We start from the raw sequence: 12,648 nt of genomic DNA, 5'->3' as shown, positions 1-12,648 counted from the left end.
TGTGTTAGATTTGCTCTACTTCATTGTACAAGTGTCATGGGGGATTGAGCTTGTCATTAATCATATTAACAAGTAGTTATGAGTCAAGTTGAAGGCACAAGATATCTATGTGATGTGCATAGCACCGATTAATTCCAAGCAAGGTTGCATATGTCTCACTATAATTGTTAGTTGAGAATTGGAGAGGTATAGCAAATGCCATGACCATCTCTCCATTTCTTCTCCTAACTACTACTCCTGCACCAGCTTTGCCCACCCTAGCCATGTAGCTCCCGTCGGTGTGAAGAGTGAGAGAATTGCAGAGAATGTCATTCCACTTTACAAGTTTGCTAATAAGCTTAGGCTTGTAATCCATAGAATTTTACATATCATGTCCCAGTTCCACTTAGATTCCATTCTACTGATCCTTTTGCCCCGAGATACCTTTACTTGGAAGGTAATCTGGTGCCAAATTCTTGTCAGTGATGTATCTTGTTGGCCATATTTTTTTTGGAGCATCTAGCTTTCCACAACTTCCAACATACAATGATAGGGGTAATTTGTAAAAGCATCCTATGAATCTCGTTGTTAGGCTTGAGCTTCCACAATTTATTAAGAGTATTATGGATATTCACTGGTGTGATATGAATACCCAGGGGACTAGCAATTCTTCTCCATGTATTTAGAAGATATATCACTCTGAATAAAAACATGATTAGCAGTCTCCTCCTTGGCTTCTCTACAGCAAACACATCCAGTAGCTATGTTGAGACAAAATCTATGTAAATGTTCCCAATTGGAAGTTTCTTTTTTAGGATCCTCCACTTCAAGAATGAGACTTTGAATGGTATTTCATTACTCCATAGCTTAGCAATTGTGGGTTCTTGTTCTTTTTTTGTCTGAATGCTTTGAAGGCAGAGGAGCATGAGAAGTGGCCATTAGGATTCAAGCACCAAATAGTTGTATCTTCCTTGTTTCTAATGTCCACCTTTAAAACCTCTTCAGTAATGTGATCCGAGAGAGTTCTCCTGAGTGTATTTGAATTCCAATTGTTTTCAAAAATGAAATCTTTGACTTTTGTGTTCCCAGGTTTCCTAGGTTGGATATTGTGTTGGACTAGGGGTCCTAATCTAATCCAGTTATCCCACTAGAAAAGAACATGCCCCTTTCCTAGTTTCCACATGATATTGGAATCAATCATCTTCCTGGTGTCTAGTAAATTCCTCCAAATGTTGGAGTCTTTGGAATTTTCTATTTTGATAGTAAGTTGGACCTAGGACAATATTTTGTCAGGAGAAATTTTGTCCATAGGTTCTTTTCAGTTCTGAGTCTCCACCATCTCTTAGCAGAGAATGAGGAGCATATGTATTGCAATTTCTTGAATCCAACCCCACCTTCGTCATATGGGTAGCACATCTTATCCCAGGAACTCCAGTGATATTTGTTCTTCCCTTCTTTCATACTCCAAAAGAAGTATGAAAATTTATTTTTAGAATACTTGACAACTAAAAGTGAACGGAGGGAGTACTATTTTGAACTTTTAATGAATTTTACATACTATAAATTTTTATTAAAAAATTATGGGTTCAATTGAATCCATCATGAGTTCACTACATACGCCCACTAAGCCTCGTCACCAAATTTTAGTAACCAAATACCATTGAGCCTGTGTCAACGATCTTAATGAATTAGTAGCTGTCGCATAATATACCATAATACCAACTTGTCTCGACCTCCTCCTATATATTTCTAGAGCAATAGATTATTTCTTTATTTATTTATTACACGAAAAATAAAATTTATGCTACCTATCTTTATAACAAGTTATTTATCCACTTATTTTCCTTTGAAAATCATAGACAATAAATACGAAGAAATTTGTACTACCTATCTATATAATAAGTTATTTATCTGCTTATTTTCCTTCGAAAATTACATTTGTTGACTGAAGAAATAAATCTCGATTCTAGCTAAACTTCAAAATGTCGTTCAAGAGATAAGAATTATACAATACATAAATGCATCTCCAACCCTCCCCCATTTCTCCAAAATGGGGGTATTTTTGCCATAATGGAGCTCCAATGCTCCCCCATTTTTCCCCCAAAATGGGGGATGCATAGTGTTACACCAAATATGGAGTGACACTATTCATCTCCTCCATTATAATTCATATTTATCTTATTATTATTTTTATTATTTAACTCTTTTAATTATCTCTTTATATATACCTAATTATGTTTATATAATATAAATCTTACATATTAACTTTAGCATATAATTTTGATAAATTAATTTTCGTGTATTTATTATTTTTATGTAAAATTATAAGTTAATTTTATTATTGTTACACCCTATAGTTGTCGCGCCCCCTTTTTCTCGCGAAATCGGGTTTATGACATTTGGAGGGCAACTCGTTCCTTTTGGGAACTGGGTTTTGCATTTTTGAAGAGTCACCACCTAATGATTTGAGGTGCATTTAGACACCAATGGGGTTCAATTCTAAGTTTGTTTGGATAACCAGAGATTGGTTAAGGGCTTGAAATTATCCCGAGGGGAAGGTGTTAGGCACTCTCAGGATCCACTAGTGTGGTTCCCAGCCAGACAGTTTATTGTGAATTTAGCAAATAGACAAATATGGGCTTAAATATTAGGGGATTTAAACACATAAAAGAAAGAACAATTAAAAGAAGAGTAAAAAGAGTTTGCTAATAGAAAGAAAAGAGGGGGGGTCCTAGGTTTATATTTATATGGATCACATCAATGCAACACCCGGTAAGACAATCCTCAGAAGAGGGGATACACATGGTATTAGCGCACCGGTCATCATATCCATATCTACCCTTCCCACCCCGTTAAGGTATTAAAGCGTGGATTGGTCTCGATTACTATTGCATGCTATTACCCGTCTCATTCCTATCAGTCCCGAAGGCACTTAGGACTACTAGTCCTAAAGGGTGGGATATTAGGCTGATTGGTTTCAAAGGATAAAAATCTAAGGAGACATACAAAACAAATAACACTGCACATTAGGGGAAAGCATGCAAGCAAATAAAGGCTCAGGTATGCCTCCTCAAACAAAGCACATATATAGCATGACTTGCACATACTATTTAGGTCTGATTAAAAATACTAAAGATTAGGGGAGTTTGATTATTGAAGCAGAATTGTTTATTACATAACTCAGATAAGAAGTCTGAATCAGGCCTGCCTGCTGGTTGTAGAAATTAACAAAAAAAGCGGATTCAATTTTACAACTATTACTTTAAGTCTTGCCTAAGTGTTTAGACGGGGTCCTATAGGCATGATATCTACTTAATTCAGAAGGTGGTGAAACAGTGACAACTCAAAACGAATTGCTTGAAATTCTATAGGCATGCTTGCTAAACCTTGTTAAAATAAGGGAATTAGATTATTAAAAAAAGTTCAGAATGGAAGAATCTTTAAATTATACTAGGTTCAGTTTCTGCAGATGACAGTATCCACTATCGCTGATTTTTACTCCTATGAACACGAGATCTAGGATTACTGATTTTAGACCTTTATAGACATAATTGCTGATTTTAAACCTTTGTATACAAAGTATTTAAATGAATAACGTTAAACCCTATAGGCATAATATCTAGTAAACAATGGAAACAGACAGGTTTTTGCTGGGGAATTCCTATAAGCATGATTTCTATACATTATACCTATTTTAACATGCTACTGGGTTATAACCGATTGGGCCCTAAAAACATGATATCTAAACAGTGACTAACGCGTGGAATTTTAGATAATTCCTATAGACATGTTATCTAGATGTGAACAAGCAGGATTTAAAGTAAGTCCTATAGACATGGTTTCTAAATACGATGTGAGTATGCAGAATTTAAAAGTAGTCCTATAGGCGTATTTTCTAAATGCGAATTGAACATGTAGAAAAAGCATTCCTATATGCATGTTTTCTACCCTTGAGCATGCGTAACTACCTAACCCTTTTTCACTAGCCAGCCCCAAATGTTCATTATAAATTATTACAAACCAGGAATGCTGAACTACATCAGAAGAGTACAAAGAAAAGTTACAACCAGAGGAAGCCTGATTCTTGACTTCCTCTCTGAGTTATGGAATAAACCACCACAAAATGCCATTGATCCAAAGCCTTTCCCAGACTTGAGTGTGTCAGAGTTCCCTAAAGGCCTCAATAGGACCCCGGGCAGTGCTCACACCCAAGTTACATAACAAGAATAGAGATGATTGTAGTGTGGAAATGCCAGCCCTCATGTGTCCAAGTTTAGAGGGAGCTCATGGATCCCAAGGAAAGGATCACATGAGGGGGACAGAACTTAAGTCTAAGAAGAGAGTGAAAGTGCAGAAACTAAGTTTTAGGAGCTGAGGGAACAAAGGAGAGGGAAAGGGTGATGGGAGACATCCATTAACATTTCAGGGAGTCAATAACTTTACACAAAGGGGCAGGGGATTGAGAATCCATTGCAAGGAGCCTATAAACTTAGGCAGGGATTAACTTTGGGCATGCACAACAATAGGAAGTGCTGACATGCCTGTAAATCAACCAGAACACACAACGTATAAGAGAAACATGGAGGTTATGATCCTAAGAGGATCAAGTTTGGGTCATGCACAACAATTTCCAATGTTGTCATGCCCCGAACCAACCACAAGTATTAAATACATTGGGGTAGGGATTTAGGATTCACAAGTCATAATACATTGATTTAGAACAGGAGAAAGGAAATTACAGCATGATAAACAATGGTACTGGGCTAAATACAAATAGTAGGCAGACAAAAATGCAAGAAACAGTAAATAAGCATGTTGTTGTTGGTGCAGAAAACTTAATTAGAACATACCAGAAAGAAATGCAAATGCAGAAAATAAGCAAATTTCCCCACAGCCTAGCCTTGACTTTTAGCCGGCTAGGTAAGGCAGCAATATAGTAGTAGCAGAAAAGAGAGAGAGGTTTAGTGTAGTGTGTTTTTGAACTCAAATGTTTGTGCCTTGTGTTCGTGTGTGTTTGAAAGAGAAGAAGTGTAGGGTATTTATAGTTTTTGAAAACGAGTAAGATAGAGGTAATAAGCTACAAACATGGAAACAATCATGATTTAGAATCAATTATACAAGTGTTTCTCTTTAATTAAGGGATCACTTGCTTAACGGACATTGACAGGTTTAAAACAAGGAAAGAAATCAATTTTTCAGTAGGCTGACAGTTGCCATAAAAGAAGTAGTAAAACATTAAGTAAACAATAAAGTCTAGGTACAGAAATACTCTAATTTTGGAAAGGATTCAGTAAGGCAAAACAAGAAAAGAAATTCGTTAACCTTAACAGGTGGGTGAAATCAGAATTTCACAAAAAATTTGAAATTAGTCACAAGTTTAAAAATCAGTCAAAGAAGGAGACTCAGTATATAAATAGGGTGCACAAACATTATACATACGAGGCCAAACCTGTTGGCAAAAGGAAAATAGCATACAGTAGTAGCACAAAAAGAAAATTCAATGGATAGCAACACTCGAAGCATGATAGTCAATTAAATCAATAGTGAAGAAACATAGAATATCAAAAGCATGCGAAGGTCTCACAGTAGCCGGTGAGGAAAATCCCTTTTGAAAAATTAGGATTTCGAGCATACTTGAGTTCTAGAGGAAATAGGAACCTAGAATCAAAAGGATCACACAAAGGAATAGAGGTTTCGAAATAAAGAACTTCAAATCGAGCCTTGTACTTAAACTAACCGTCTCAGATCCAAAGCAATATGGTTTTCAACAATAGAAGAATTTTAAAAGATGGATAAACAAATAAATCGGACAAAACTCAAGCAAACCAGCATTAGTCTAATAAACAGTTCAAAAGGAATTAAGACTTTTAACATGCAAACTCAGGCAGAAGAATAATACGAGCAAACACAGCAAAACATGTCAAAAATCAAAGAAAAGTTTTTGAAATAACTTAACAGAACCCTAATTGAAAAGATAAGGAGTTTTGAAAATTTGGTGTCAAAAGAAGCATCTACTCTTTGCTCACAATCCCCAATTGGTTTCATCCTCAAATCCATTCCCAAACGAAATAGATCTTACATTTAGTGCAAAGTGCACTGTAGCGAACTGGGCAATTTTCTTTTACGCGATGTAGTCTCCTCTCTCGTTTGGCGATCTCATGCACGCTTAGGGCAGCCATGGCTACTGTGAATTCTCCCCAGCCTTTGGCTGTGGGAGAGGCAAGTCAAAACACGCTGGAAACACTCCCAAATACCAAGCCAAAACAGTCATACACTGGGCAATTTCAAAGAAACAAATCTGCCGCAGTTTCGTCAAAAATCGATTTGATTCCTGTGAATATTGTTCATGGAGAACCAACGGTGGAATTCACTATTGAAGAGGTTAATACATTCACCATTGAAGAAGGGTTGCACCAAGCTGTAATTCTCAAGTTTTCATATGGAAAACTAGACATTCAAGAGATGCGACAAATCATACCAAAGCAATTTGACGTGAAAGGCTACTGTAATGTCGGGCAACTGGAATTTCAACATATCTTGGTAAGATCTGATTTGTTTGATGACTTTGTTCAGTTCTTATCAAGGACAACTGGAATTGTTAAGGAAAAGGGTGAGGAATTCTTTTTTAGAACCTTTCCATGGACTATAGGTTTTAATCCTAGAGAGGAAACAAGTAAAGCAGCTGTCTGGATTTCATTTCCAATGCTGCCACCCAATTTTTTTGCTATGAAATCAGTGTTGTCAATTGCTTCAGCAGTAGGGAAGCCCCTTGCAGTTGATAAAGCAACACAAAATCGAACAAGACCAAGTGTCGCAAGGGTAAAAGTAGTACTGGACCTTTTAGACAAACATCCTAAACGAGTTAAAATTCATATTGTCGACAAAAGTTCCGGGAAATATGTCGAGCACTATCAGGAGGTTGTGTATGATAATCTCCCAAGTTATTGCACATATTGTAAACATCAACGACATAATGAAAGGTCATGTCGTGTGTGTCACACCTCCTTTTTACCTACACCTCCGGAAGGGCATAAGGGAGTTTTTTTCCAACTTAAAGTGACAATCGAAATGGGATTTATTTATTTATTAAATTCAGAGTCGCCACTTGAGATAATTTTATGGTGTCCCAAATCACCGATTCAAATCCCGAATCGAGGAAAACATTGACTCTGTTTCACAGTTCGCGAACACAGAAATCCGGGTAAGGAATTCTGTTAACCCGGGAGAAGGTGTTAGGCATTCCCGAGTTCCGTGGTTCTAGCACGGTCGCTCAACTGTTATAATTGGCCTATTTATTTGATTTTAAAACATCTTTGAAACCTATGTGCATTTTATCTTTAAAACCGCGTTTGTTTAATTATTTTTTAGGAAAGATTCAACGTCATCTAAAACATGTCTTGAACCACGTCACATAAATGCACCCGCGGACCACGACACATTTTATCTAACACTGTTGAGATTTGGAGGTCACATAAATGCACACCCGAATTTTTAGAAATTAAACGTCGCAACTACGTTACGAGAACCGTACCCGTAGCTATGACAATTTTATTATAATGCGCCTAAAGCAACTAGCGCATTTATATATTTCCCTAATCTCTGAGATTGTCGTGATACTAAACTTATGGACATAATTTAATAAGTCAAACTCAAGAAATAGCCAAGTCAAATCCAGGAAATCATAATATTTTAATGAGTGCAAACGTGAAACAGTTTTCTCCATATAGAAATACAATTATAAACAAACTTCTTGAGTTCATTCACAGGTACAATAGAGATACAAATTGGAAAACGAATAGACACATACAAACTTAAGACAAATGCTAATAAATCACTCGACTCCACGTTAACGTCAAAACATGTAACATCATAATGCTATTTTATTGAGCACGTACCAATTAAGATACTCCAAAAACCCAGGAAATCATAACATTTTTCAAATATAAAGCAAATCATAAATTTGCAAAAATATTGAAAGTGAAATTAGCAGAAAAATCTGGAATGTCTTATGAAGTGACTCAAAGTTTATATTGAAGAATGAAGATCGAAGAATCAAAACTCGCCGACGACGCGAACGGACAAATGACTCGCTCAGTTGGAAACGAGCAGATCCGGAAACGAACAAGGACCGATGAGCGGAACCCTAGTTGGAATCGACGGACTCGAATGACAGATGACGAACTAACCGGTTTCTGGCGAAGCTTGCTGGAGGCAGAGGTGAAACAGAAAAGACGAGAGATCGAGAGGGATTTGGAGGGGTGAGGTTGTCTCCCTATTCTCGTCTTCTTCTTGTCTGTTTTTCCACTAGGTCAGCTAGGTTCGAGCGTGCCTAGGGTTCTGTTGGTGTTCTCTTCATGGAGAAGATGAGCTTGGCTTCAATTAAACAGAAACGGATGTTGTTGCTGAAGCTCAAGGACGAAGATGATGAAGCTCCAAGGCTTTTTCAATGTCAAGGAGCCGAAAAAATTCAGCCTTTTCTTTTTAGAAAATGGCTGCCTTTTAAGGGTCTTAGCGTTAGGTTGCTGAAAGTCCAAAACGGCACTCTGTATGTTAGGTCCTAGGGTCTTCTAGGTTTTTTACATGAGGAAGACGAAGACCAGGGGGGGTGGTCAAAGAAGACGATGACGAGGAGGTGGGGCTCTGTCGGTGTCAGCGGCGCTTCAGATCTTTTGCCGAGAGTATAGGCGTTATTTTTTGTGTATTTTTGTCTCCTCTCTAGCTTATTAGGCTTACCCCTATTATATAGGTGTAGATCTAAATGTGTATTTTTGTGTATTTTACAAATTAGTCCCTAGGTCTTTTGTGTATTAGGTCCCTAAGTTTTTAAGAAAGGTATTAAGGGTATTGGGCTCAGGGAATGAGCTTGGGAATTATGGGCTAGGTCCGAAAAATTAAGCCTAAAAATGGGTCGTTTGAGCCCGAATTTTATTCTTTCCCCGTGAACGAGACTAAAATACGATCTTATTTATTAATTAATCCTACGTAAGCAAAATAACTATTAAAATAAGACTGACTGTTAAAACAAAACTATTTTTGGTATTTTCAAGATTAAAAATGACTACAAACCATTAATGAAACTATTTTTTTGTAATTTTTATTTTTGTTATAATAAAATAAAGTAAAAGAGTCAAAATTAATTGAAATAGCGATATAAGGCCTAAATTAAATATTTTGCGCTAAAATGTGAAAAATCTTGGGGAGGGTCAAAAATCACATGTCTATAGTTGCCCCTCTTTGACTGGAAGTACGAAGTATTTTTCAGACAAAGAATGATTAGACAGGTTTTTTGACCCGACCCTTATTTGGAGAGACTAAAACTAAGAGAAAAGGGGAATGTGACCGAGCCCTGGTATTTGAGTTGCCTACATATCTTTGGCTATAAAGGAATCAGGCTACGTGTAGTTCAGAAGTGAGTGAGATGATGAAGTATGCCGAGGTGGAGAGCCAGTCGAGGTGCCGTTCCGCCGAGGTTTCGGTCCACGGTCCCGTTATTACATCAAAAATTAAAACATGAAAAAGACTAGCTAAGCTTGTCAACTACGAGTTACAAGATTCCTATCTATAATTCTTCTAAAGCTTGATCTTGAGTCTTTAATGGTTCTTCATACATACTTTAGATTTGAATCTTGACGCTTGCTAGTTGCAGGTGCTAGCTCGTTCTTCTTCAGATTTTCGAATCAAAACTGGGAATGCAGTGCTTGTGACCTCGGCTATGTCTTGAGCAACCCATATCTTTCATCAACTTCTGCATTTGGATTAACTTCTTGCCTTTCTCTCTTTTTCCCTTATGGTGACTAACTTCTGTTGATCACCTCAGACTGTTGACTCATATTCTTGCCATGAGCTTCTTTTGTTGGTGACTTGAATTGTAATCTGAGATGCTTTCCTTTTCTCCAGGTGGGCGCCTGATTGCTGAACTTGAACTGTATTCCCGTGCTCTCCAGGTGGGTGCCTGATTGCTGAACTTGAACTATATTCCCGTGCTCTCCAGGTGGGCGCCTGATTGCTGAACTTGAACTGTATTCCCGTGCTCTCCAGGTGGGCTCCTGACTGCTGAACTTGAATAGTATTATTATGCTCTCCAAGTGGGCTCCTGACTGCTGAACTTGAATTGTATTCCCGTGCTCTCCAGGTGGGTGCCTGACTGCTGAACTTGAATTGTATTCTCGTGCTCTCCAGGTGGGCGCCTAACTGCTGAACTTGAGTTGTATTCCCGTGCTCTCCAGATGGGCGCCTGACTGCTGAACTTGAATTGTATTCCCGTGCTTTCCAGGTGGGCGCCTGATTGCTGAACTTGAATTGTATTCCTGTGCTCTCCAGGTGGGCGCTTGACTGCTGAACTTGAATTATATTCTCGTGCTCTTCAAGTGGGTGCCTGACTGCTGAACTTGAATTGTATTCCTGTGCTCTCTAGGTGGGTACCTGATTTCAACAAAAATAGACAAAACAAAGCAAATTTTCTGCCCCTGTATGGTAGCTGGGCACATATGTGAGTGTTAAACTGAATCATATTACCAAATATTACTAAGAGTTTGAAAGCTAGGTCCCATTGTCCAGGAGGGTCCTGACAACTCCTATTTAAATGACAATTTTAAAGCTAAATTATGTCTTCTGAAGGTATATCTTATGCTAAGTCTTGTTATCCAAGCGAGTTTTAAAACTACATCCCATTATCTAGGAGGGTCCTGAAAACTCCTAATTGAATCCTATCTTAAACATGCAAACTTTGAAGCCAACTTATATTCCTTTGGAGTACATTTATGCTAGATTATGCTACTCATGATTGTTTTAATTTTTAAACTAGGTCCCATTTTCCAGGAAGGTCCTAAAAATTTACGGTCAAACATGTCTAGTGCTTGCTTTTCCTTACGGAGGATTTCTCCGAAACAAACGAAATTTTCTGCCCCTATTTCAATCAAAGAAAAATCTTGTCAGTTTAAAATGTGGTGGTTGGTTTGTGGCCTTGACTTTGAGGGCGATTGCTCCTCCACTTCCCATGATAACTGATTTCCACTCGAGGCCTTGCTAACCACTTTCTCTGTCATCCTTATCACAGAAAATACCTCTTCTCCGTTGAGACCCAATACCTTCTATCTGTTGCATTGCTCATAAACTGACATTTACCAAACCTTTGTGCCTCACATGAATCCCAAAGCACGTCAATTGCCACCCACTCAGTGCGTATGCTGTTCATTCTTTACTTAAACCGCTGGCCTTGGCCTTGAGGTCTATTGCTCCTTCACTTGCCATGATAACTTTGATTTCTGCTTGGAAGACCTTGCTTGTCACTGGTTAACCACTTTCTTTGTTAATCTTATCACAGAAAATACCTTTGATCCGTTCACCCTACACCTTCCATCTGTTGCATTGTTCATGAATTGATATATACCAAACCTTTGTATTTCACATGGATCCCAAAACATGTTGATTGTTACCAACTTAGTGTGCTTGTTGTTCTTTCTTGCCTTATGACATTTTGATATGCTAGCCAGATCCCGTTTTGTGTAATTGGAAAGCTGGTGGAAAATTTTGAAGTCATTTCTCACTTGTTCTGACTAAACAAACTCAAGAAGAGGAAGTAAACAAGACAAAAGGAACAGAGTAAAGGACAATGGAAAGAGATGATTCCTAACAAGAAAACTACAAAGTAGAAACCTATCAGATGTGGATACCAACTCTAATAACCATGACATACACCTATGGATATTCTGTCAAGCAAGTCTAATGTTCAACTCCTGTTATACCCCCAAACCGTGAAACTGGGCTTCAACACTCCGATTATCCAATCTGATTCATAGTCCCTATTCGACTTGTAGTGCCCGAAGGGTTTTCACCATCAAGCCTCTCTCATTTTGTTCTTTTTCTCAACTTATAGTCGCCTTACGGTGCCCGCAAGGGTTTTCACCAATAAGACTCCCTCATTTTTGATTTCTCTCAGCTCTTGTCGCCCTACGGTGCCCGTGAAGGTTTTCACCAATAAGATTCTCTCATTTTTCATTTCCCTGTTTGGACCGGAGTGCTGCCCCTGATATGAATTACCTTTACTTGCTCGACTTAACATCTCTCGAAGACTGATATGAAGGTCTTTCTTTGGACCGTAACGTGGGCTTTTGGATAGGGTTAGAAAGAAAGGGTATCAAAAGGCTCAAAACAACTTAAATGGGTTCAAGATTACAACTTTCGGAATCAGATTTATTACAATAACCACAACTTCTACCCCAGTTTCTTTGCTTGGGGGACTTTTGGATTTTTATTTTGATAGGACCGAACCATAAGGCTGCCTATGTATCCTTAGAAGGAATCAGGTCGAACGTAGTTCATGTCATATGAATTGCTCTGTTGTTGTGATTTTTCTTTTCTCTTTCTCTTTTCTTTTATTTTCTTTCTTCCTTTTTCTCTTTTTGTTATTTTTTTCTTTTTTCTTCTTTTTTTTCATTCTTTTCTTTCTCTTTTTCTCTCTTTTCTGTTACTTATTGTTTGCGCTCGCGTTTCTGAACTTTGCTACTGATTCCAAAAGAGGGGTACGAAAGGAAATAAATAAGGCTCAAAGGGGTAACAAAGGATAAAGTGTTTAGATAGCTGAACAAAATGCATTCGTCATTCCAATCTTCAAGACATGCCAAGTACAAACAAATACAATTTAACCAAAGAAGTCATACATAATATCTT

The sequence above is a fragment of the Nicotiana tabacum genome, chromosome 16, assembly GCF_000715075.1.
Source record: "Nicotiana tabacum cultivar K326 chromosome 16, ASM71507v2, whole genome shotgun sequence".
Classification (NCBI taxonomy): domain Eukaryota; kingdom Viridiplantae; phylum Streptophyta; class Magnoliopsida; order Solanales; family Solanaceae; genus Nicotiana; species Nicotiana tabacum.
This window is presented reverse-complemented; position numbering follows the sequence as displayed.